Raw genomic sequence first — 10,219 nt, 5'->3', positions numbered from 1 at the left:
AGATGTGTGGTATTATTTCTGAGGGCTCTGTTCTGTTCCATTGGTCTATATCTCTGTTTTGGTACCAGTACCATACTGTTTTGGTACCAGCACCATGCTGTTTTGGTTACTGTAGCCTTGCAGTATAGTTTGAAGTCAGGTAGCATGATGCCTCCAGCTTTGTTCTTTTGGCTTAGGATTGACTTGGCAATGCAGGTTCTTTTTTGGTTCCATATGAACTTTAAAGTAGTTTTTTTCCAATTTCATGAAGAAAGTCATTGGTAGCTTGATGGGGATGGCACTGAATCTATAAATTACCTTGGGCAATATGGCCATTTTCACGATATTGATTCTTCCTATCCCTGACTTCGGAATGTTCTTCCATTTGTTTGTGTCCTCTTTTATTTCGTTGAGCAGTGGTTTGTAGTTCTCCTTGAAGAGGTCCTTCACATTCCTTGTAAGTTGGATTCCTAGGTATTCTATTCTCTTTGAAGCAATTGTGAATGAGAGTTCACTCATGATTTGGCTCTCTGCTTGTGTGTTATTGGTGTATAAGAATGCTTGTGATTTTTGCACATTGATTTTGATCCCTTACTTACACCTTATACAAAAGTTAATTCAAGATGGATTAAAGACTTAAATGTTAGACCTAAAACCATAAAAACCCTAGAAGAAAACCTAGACAATACCATTCAGGACATAGGCATGTGCTAGGACTTCATGTCTAAAACACCAAAAACAATGGCGACAAAAGCCAAAATTGACAAATGGGATCTAATTAAACTAAAGAGCTTCTGCACAGCAAAAGAAACTGCCATCAGAGTGAACAGGTAAGCTACATAATGGGAGAAAATTTTTGCAATCTACTCATCTGACAAAGGGCTAAAATCCAGAATCTACAAAAAACTCAAACAAATTCACAAGAAAAAATCAAACAACCCCATCAACAAGTGGGTGAAGGACATGAACAGACACTTCTCAAAAGAAGACATTTATGCAGCCAACAGACACATGAAAAATGCTCATCATCACTGGCCATCAGAGAAATGCAAATCAAAACCACAATGAGATACCATCTCACACCAGTTAGAATGGCAATCATTAAAAAGGAAACAACAGGTGCTGGAGAGGATGTGGAGAAATAGGAACACTTTTACACTGTTGGTGGCAATGTAAACTAGTTCAACCATTAGGGAAGACAGCGTGGTGATTCCTCAAGGATCTAGACCTAGAAATACCATTTGACCCAGCAATCCCATTACCGGGTATATACCCAAAGGATTATAAATCATGCTACTATAAAGACACATGCACATGTATGTTTTATGTGGCAGTATTCACAATAGCAAAGACTTGGAACCAACCCGAATGTCCATCAATGATAGACTGGATTAAGAAAATGTGGCACATATACACCATGGAATACTATGCAGCCATAAAAAAGGATGAGTTCATGTCCTCTGCAGGGACATGGATGAAGCTGGAAACCATCATTCTGAGTAAACTATCACAAGGACAGAAAACCAAATACCACATATTCTCACTAATAGGTGGGAACTGAACAATAAGAACACTTGGACACAGGGCAGCGAACATTACACACTGGGGCCTGTCGGGGGTGGGGGCCTGGGGGAGGGATAGTATTAGGATAAATACCTAATGTAAATGAGGAGTTAATGGGTGCCACACACCAACATGGCACATGTATACATATGTAACAAATGTGCATGTTGTGCACATGAACCCTTGAACTTAAAGTATAATAATAATAATAAAAAGTTGCAATAATCAATATGTAAACAGATAAATATACAACAAAGGGCTAGATTGAGAAAGAAAAATAAAGCTGTGTAAAAGCATGTGTGCCCAGGAAGAGTTTGTGTCACCATTTTATAAATAATGTTTAGGCAATATCTCTCTAATATGATGACAATGGATCATATATCTGAACAAATTCAAAAGTGAGCAGAAAAAAATGGAAGACTAGGAATCTCCAAGTTCCCATTCCCCCACAGAATGTAAAATATAAATAAATGGATGATTCAGACTGGAAGACACTGTCTCAAGTATTATAACAGTTTTGGACCTATAGAGCCTATCTGAATGCTTGCAGCTTCCAAAAGAATAGCTTGGATTAGAAATTATGTTTTATATTGGTCAATCTTGGCTTCCAGTATGGCAGTAGCCACCCATCCATCACCCTACAGCCCAGTGGCAGGCAGCTGTGGAGATAGCAGCCACATTTCTGGTGTGATTTGCTTGAACCAGAATGAACAATAAGAACTTTGTCATACAAATATCACAGCTTTAGGTTCTGATTAGAGATATCTGTTTCTGATCATTGTTGTAAAAATGCAGAAGTTGTCATTATATCAACCCACAATGGCTTCCTGGTTTTTTCAAGAGGTCACATCTGTTTCAGACCCTGTTTTTTAAAAGTCCAGCGTATGCAGATGTATTAGAAAACCATAGTGTGCACTGAGGAAAACACACACCCTTAAGAAAGAACCTGGGAAGATTTTAACCTTTCATCTCAGGCTGATACTGCCACAGAGATATCCTAAAGCAATTAGAAAAAAACAGCAAACTACAGCAAACACTGGGAACAGGGAGAATATCATCTCTAGTGTCTCCACATTGTAAGATCCAAATGTTCAGCTTTCAACAATAACAACAAAATTACAACATATTCAAGGAAAGAAGAAATTTTAGCCTATTCTGAGAGAAAAACATTCAATAGAAAATGTACCCGAGGAAGCTGAAATAATGAACTCACTAGATAAAAACTCTTAAACAACTGCATTAAAGATGCTTTAACAGCTAAAGGCTCCAGACTGGGCAACAAAGTGATGCTAAAAGAAGAGAAGCAAAATGAGAATATCAATAAATAGATTATAAAATTATTTTTCAAAAGCCAAAAAGAAATTCTGAAGCTTGAAAGTACAATAACTATAATACAAAATATATAAGAGGAGTTCAACAGATTTAAGCAAGCAGATATGAATATAGGACAATTGAAATTACAAAGTCTGATAAACAGAAAAAAAGATATGAAGAAAAATGAAGAGAGCCTAAGGGACTTGGGTTTCCATAAAGCAGACCAATATATGTGCTGTGAGAATACTAGAAGGAAAAGTGAAAGATAACAGGACAGAAAAATATTTGAAGTAATAATGACTAAAATATTTCCAAATGTTGTGAAGGACATGAATCTACAAACACAAAAATCTCAACAAACTCCAAGTATAATAAACGCAAAGATACATGAAAACACATTATAATCAAACTGCTGAATGCCAAAGTCAAAGAGAATTATCAGTAACATTATCAGCCAATTTCTTATCAGAAACCTTGGAGGCAAGAAGAAAGTGAGATGATATATTTAAATAACTGAAATAAAAATAAAATTGTTACTGAGAATTCTATATCTAACAAAATGGTTCTTCAAAACAGGGTGAAATTATGACATTCTGAAATATATACAAGCAAAAAAAGAAAGCAAACTAAATGTAAAGCTAGCAGAAGAAAGAGCATAATGAAGAACAGACCAAAGATAAGTGAAATAGAGATTATAAAACAATAGAAAATTTAACAAAACCAAAATTTGGTTCTCTGAAAAAATCAACAATATGGAGAAACCTTCAGCTAAATTGACTAAGAAAAAAAGGAAAAAAGATTCAAATTCTAAAATCAGACATAATAGTAAATACATTATTTCTGACCTTACAGAAATAAGATGTATTTTAAGATTATACATTTATAGTATATTTTACTTTGGAGAAACTAAATGAAATAGACAAATTCCTAGCAAAACATAGTCTACTCAATCAAATCATGAAGTAGAAAATCTAAATAGACCTATAATTACTAAGACATTTGAATTGAAATAAAAAAAACTCAATAAAGGAAACCTTTGGACCAAATAGCTTTACTCGTGAATTCTACCAAACATTTAATGAATTAGTGTAAATCTTTGTCAAACTCTTCCAAAAGATTCAATGGGATGGAACACTTTGTAACTAATTCCACGAAGCCAAAAATACCTTGGTATCAAAACAAAGATATCATTACAAGAAAACTACAGAAGGATATTTCTTATTGAATACTGATGCAAAATTCTCCACAAAATATTAATAAACCAAATTCATTTGTAGTTTTTAAATTATGAACCTTGGTCAAGTGGGATTTGTTTCTTTAACACAAGGATAATTTGATAAATGAAAACTAAGTTAGGTAATATGCCACATTAATGAAATGACGGGAAAAAAATCCCGCATGGCATTCTCAATTCATGAAAAAAAAATTCTTAACAAAATTCAACACTCATGATAATAACAACAAAAAATCACCCAACAATGTAAAATTATAAGGAAATACGTAACATGATAAAGACTACACATAAAAAACTGACAGCTAACATCATGCATAATGAAGAGTGAAACTTTTCCTCAGGTTCAATAACAAGACAAATATGCCCACTTTCACATTTCTTTTCAACACAGTGTTAGAACTTCTAGCTCTGGCCATTAGGGGGAAGAAAAAGAATTACAGAAGGAAAGAAAGGAGAAGAAGAAAAAATGGCATTTGAATTAGAAATAAGGAAATATAATTATCTCTGTTCACAGATGGCCTGCTCTCATATGTATGAAACACTAAAGATTTTATAAAAGTATACACACATATAACTAAAAAATAAATAAAATTTTGGAGCTAATAAAAAGGTTCAGCAAAATTTCAGTGTATAATTTGTAAACACCAAAATCAGTTATCTTTCCAAACACTACCAAGAAACAATCTGAAAAGAAAATGAAGATATTAATTCCATTTACCATACCACGAAAAAGAATAAAATACTAAGGAATACGTTTAATGAAGGATGTGAAAGACTTGTACACGGAAAACTACAATTTCTGGAAGAAATTAAAGAAGATATAAGTAAATGGAAAGGTATTTTGTATTTAGATTGGATGACTTAAAACTGTTATCATAAAATTATTAGCCCTAATAATCTACAGATTCAAAGTAATCCTTATCAAAGTTCCAAAAGCATTTTGTGTAGAAAAATATAAAAACATTGTAAAATTCACACAAAATCTCAAAGAACCCAAAGTAGCCAAAACAATCTGGAAAAAAAAAAGATAACAAATTAAAATAAATCATACTTGCAAGCGCCAAAACTTATTACAAGGCAACAGTAGTCAATGCAGTGTGATACTAGGACAAGAAAAGTCGTAAATATCTATAGAATAAAACAGCCCAGAAATAAACTCTCACATATATGGTCAAATAATTTTTGACAAGGGTTAGAAGACTATTCAAGGCAGAAATGACAGTCTTTTCAACAAATGATGTCAAAAACAAAATGAAACAAAATTATATATCCTTATGTAAAAGAAGAAATTTTGATCCTTACCCAAAGGTATATACAAAACATAATAGGAAATCAAAGACTAAAAGTAAAAACTGAAAACATAACATTCTTAAAAAAAAACAAAAGGAAAACTGTTCATGACATTGGACTTGGCCAAAATTTCCTGGATGTGACATCAAAAGCACAGACAATTAATGTAAAAGTATGTAAACTGGACTTTACCAAAATTAGAACTTTCGTATGTCAAAGACCACGATCAAAATGAGGGGGAAAACAATCCGTGGAATTGGAGAAAATATTTCAAATTATGTATATAATAAGAATTATTATTTACACCATAAGTATTTAATCTTTTGGCTTCCCTGGGCCACACTGGAAGAATTGTCATGGGCTGCACATAAAAGACACTACTCTAGTGATAGCCGGTGACCTAAATAACAAACAAAAACTAAAAAGGCCTATGCATAAATCTCACAATGTTTTAAGAAAGTGCAGGTATTTGTGTTGGGCCACATTCAAAGTCATCCTGGGCCACATGTGGCCTGCAGGCAATGAGATGGACAAGCTTGATCCAGACTATATTAAAAATCCTACAAATCAACAACAAAATAGCAAACAACCAAAATTAAAAATTGACAAGTGTTCTAATATGTCTATACAGAAGATATACAAATGACCAACAAGTACATTAGGAGAGGTCAACATCACTGGTCATTAGGGAAATACAAATGAAGACCATAATGTGAGACTATATCATACTCATTAACATGGCTATTACGAACACAATGGAAAATAACAAGTGTTAGTGAGGACTTGGAAAAATTGGGATTCTGGTAAAGTTGTTGAGTAAAACAATTTAGTTGTTTATCAATAAGTTAAATTTAGAATGGCCACATAATTTAGTAATTCCACTTCTACATATATACCCAAAGGAGTTGAAAGCAAAGAATATGAACGCCCATGTTCATAGCAACAATATTCACAATAGTCAAAAGTTGGAAACAGTCAGATGTCCATCAACAGATAAATGGATGAATTAAATGTGGCATATTCATACAGTGGAATATTATTCAGCCTTAAAATGAAATTCTGATACATGCAATAATATGGATCAACCTTGCAAACATTTGCTAAGTGAAATAAGCCAGGCATAAAATGTCCACTATTGTATGACTCCATTTATATGAAGGACATATCTAGAAGAGGTAAAGTCAAAGAGACAGAAAATAGTAGGTATTATGTGACCGTGAGGAGAAGAGGGAAATATCTGTTTAATTTGCACAAACTCTCTGCTTGAAATGATGAAGAAGTTTTGAAAACAGGTAAATGGTGACAGTTGCATGACATCGTGAATGTGTTTATTGCCACTCAACTGTACAGTTCTAGATGGTTAGAATGCCAACATTTACATTCTGTATATTTTATCACAATAAACAAAATTATTTTTTTAAAAAGTGATTCAAGAATATACCCCCTGTGGAGAGTTTCCAGGCAGAGAGGACAAAATATGTAAAAGCCCTGAGGTGGGAGGGTACCTGGCATGGGAAGCCAGACTGAGAAGGATGACAAGGAGAAATGAGGTCCCCATGAATGATGTCAGAAAGGCAGGCAGGGACCAGATATATTAATCTTTGAGACCATCATAGTGTCTTTAAATAAGATCAACGTTTGAAAATAGTTTTGAGCAAATAAATTGCTATATTCTGATTTATGTTTTAAAAGCATAGTGTGAGATAATATGATGGGAATAGAACTGTAGGATGGCCAGGTTAGAAACAGAGATGTGTTTTCCTGCCAACAGTCCCACAAAGTAATGGGGGGGGGGGGGGGGGGGGGGGGGGAGGGTTGGACTGGGATGGCAGCAGAGAAGACAGTGAAGGGTTGGCAGATGGAGGACACATTTTGAGGGTAAAGCTGACAGGATTTGCTGATGGTTTTGATGTTAGAGAGAAGAGAAGGACTCAAAAATAATACTGGGTTTTTGGCTTGAAGAACTGATGAATAGAGTTATCTTTTACCAAAACAAAAGGGAGAAGAATGATAAAGACAAACTTTTAGAGAATTCCATTTGCTTGTAAAATATTATCTACTGATGTTTATAGACTACAAACACTCATCTTAGTCGAAGCTTGAGTACATGGTAGAAAAAGAGCAGGACATGGTCATATCATACGTCCTGGTTAGCTTCTCTGTAGTTCACAGTGATCTCCACAGCATTGCAAGGACAGATACATTTTTTAAAGTTTTATAAATGTTATTCAGGTGGGCAGAGGCCTTACTTATTTTCTGAAAGAAAATAACATACAGAAGACAGAACATATTATTGGGAAGCAGTGGCAATTGATAACAGTATCTGGGACAGGTAAGCTTTCTGTAGCATATAAGGTGTTAAGTCCTAAGGATGCTCTGTCTGCTACTAGAACATGAAAACGTTACTGTCTATGCAAGTTAGACACAGAAGCCCACAAAGACTGTCAGGGTGAGGAGCCAGTCAATTCTCACTGCAGGTAACCAGAACTCAATCACCAGTCAGAGGCTTAGAGGTAGGACTCAAAAATTGGACAGGTTCTGAATGTAGTATGGCAGGCCATTATTACAAGAAAAGGCACAGAAACAGACAAGGATAAGGCTTGGGATTCCCTGACTTTTCAAGAATCTCTAGCCTCATGTAAGAAAGGACTTTAATGTTGTTCTTCATTTCTCTAGCCTCACTGCCCAGAAGCTCATGAAATGCTGTGACTACATAACACCGATAATTGACTTAAAAGAAAAGCAGATGAGATGTGTGTTTATGAGAAAAGGAATCATAGTTGTCTTTGGCTAAGAAAGAATATAAGGGAAAACTCTGGAATAGAATGGGAAAGCTTCATCCCTCAGAAGCAAAGGAACCAGAGGTAAAACTAAGAGATGGCCTTGTGTATTGATCCATTTTATTTGTTTTATATGTAATTAAGAATAATTCTAGTGACAGATCACAGGCTCTTTATCTATTTGACCCACTGACGTAATAAGTTCCTTCTAAAGTATTTATAGCTATTTAGACTTCTTAATTATAATGGCAATACTTTGTGCCTTTGTATGTATAGTGTGTATGTGTTCTAACTACCTCATTTGTTTTACTTATATTTTATTTACAATTGGGTACTCAATATTCTTATCTGTAGAATGCAGACGGTGTGTGCAGAGCCAGTGAACTCCCTCTTCTGTAGATGCATCTTATCTCCTTTCTCTAGAAATAAACAGCCTGGTGTTATTAATGATAACAGCATGCACCTGCCATTTCCTGCACAGAGCTGCAAGTCTAGGAGTGGTGCTATCTTGCAATGACTGATGGGGCTTAAGCTTAGGGTTACCATGCAACTTCCCCCCAGGGAGGCCTGCTATGTCAAACAGCAGCATAATGCAAAAATGCCACAGCTGATCTTTATGACAAGGGAAATGAGCCAGTGGGCATAGCAGTTGAATTTATGCAGTTCTTTCCGAAATTACATGACTTTGAACTGATGCCTCTTATCTGATGCCTGGCTATGTCACTATATTAACCAATGAAAGATCAACTGACTCAATTTTACCTTTTGCGCCACTGGCTTTGTTTCCAACTCATCTGCCTCAACAATATTTCTCTTTTTGTCAGGCATGAAGTTAGTCAGCATTATTTATTGAGTGTCCACAGTGTGTACAGACACTTGAAGTGATGTGTAAGGATTAATCACAGCAGGCTTCTTTGAAGGAGATACTGAATAAATTATTATTTAATTAAAGCTCAAATCAAGGCTGATAATAAAACAAATGTCCGAGCAGTTGGACACTCCCTTCCTGAACCAACTGGACTATAATTACACTCAACCATGGACAAATCACTTTATTGGAAATCAGTTCCTGTAGAATTGACTAGCCCCAACTAATGGCTATTGTAAATCAAGGGATGGTGATACCTGATCAGATGGAAGCCTCCCTATGCTATGGTAGGAAGTTAAAGTGGTATGAAAACAATTTCCAACACTGGCCCAAGGAAAAACAGATTGCCTTCTTTGTGAAAAGCATCATGAATAAAGCCTTGGGTAATGTCACCTAGAGTTTCCTCAACATGAAGACATTGGTTTTTGCATGAGTGGATGAAAACTGAAACTAAAGCAATGATTCCACAGGGATAGGGGATCGAACTTGACATCACACAGATACAGACTAGAATCCAGGCTTTACTATTTATTTGCAGTGTGATCTTGGGTGATTATTTAAGTTTTCCAACTCTTAGTTTCCACAATTGTAAAGAAAATATAATAATGTATATCAACATGACTTCATGAGATTGGAAATAGAATATATATAACACTTATGATATGTTAGGCTCTGAATACATGATGGTCTTGCTTACTGTCACCACCATAAATGACAGTATTTACTGCTGAAAGTAGTCTTAATAGTCTAAAATTGCAACAAAGTTCTATTATATTAAAACTCTGACATTTGGAAGGATATTTGGACTAACTCCTAGAGTTAGTTTAACTAGGATACTTTAATGAAACCCGTATTACATTTGCTATGTTGTTCCATTACAATTATATATTTTATTAAGTAAATTTGTTAGAATAATTGGATACATACCCTCAAACAAAAAACACACTGGTTTGATGTCTAAACACAACCACTTCAATATTGTGACCTTCTAAATTACATGCCATAATTATGTTTATTACCATATGTAAACATCACTTGTGTCACTAGCCTAATAGTTTACTGATTGCATATGCTGTAATGCATTTTTATTCCTAGACATTTAGTTTATTCATACTTTTGTACTATTGCTAATAATATCACAAATAGTCATGAGATTAAAATTTACTTGTCGAATATATAGTATATATTTAA

Source organism: Rhinopithecus bieti, unplaced genomic scaffold (assembly GCF_001698545.2).
Source record: "Rhinopithecus bieti isolate Rb0 unplaced genomic scaffold, ASM169854v2 scaffold_4919, whole genome shotgun sequence".
In the NCBI taxonomy this organism is placed as follows: domain Eukaryota; kingdom Metazoa; phylum Chordata; class Mammalia; order Primates; family Cercopithecidae; genus Rhinopithecus; species Rhinopithecus bieti.
This window is presented reverse-complemented; position numbering follows the sequence as displayed.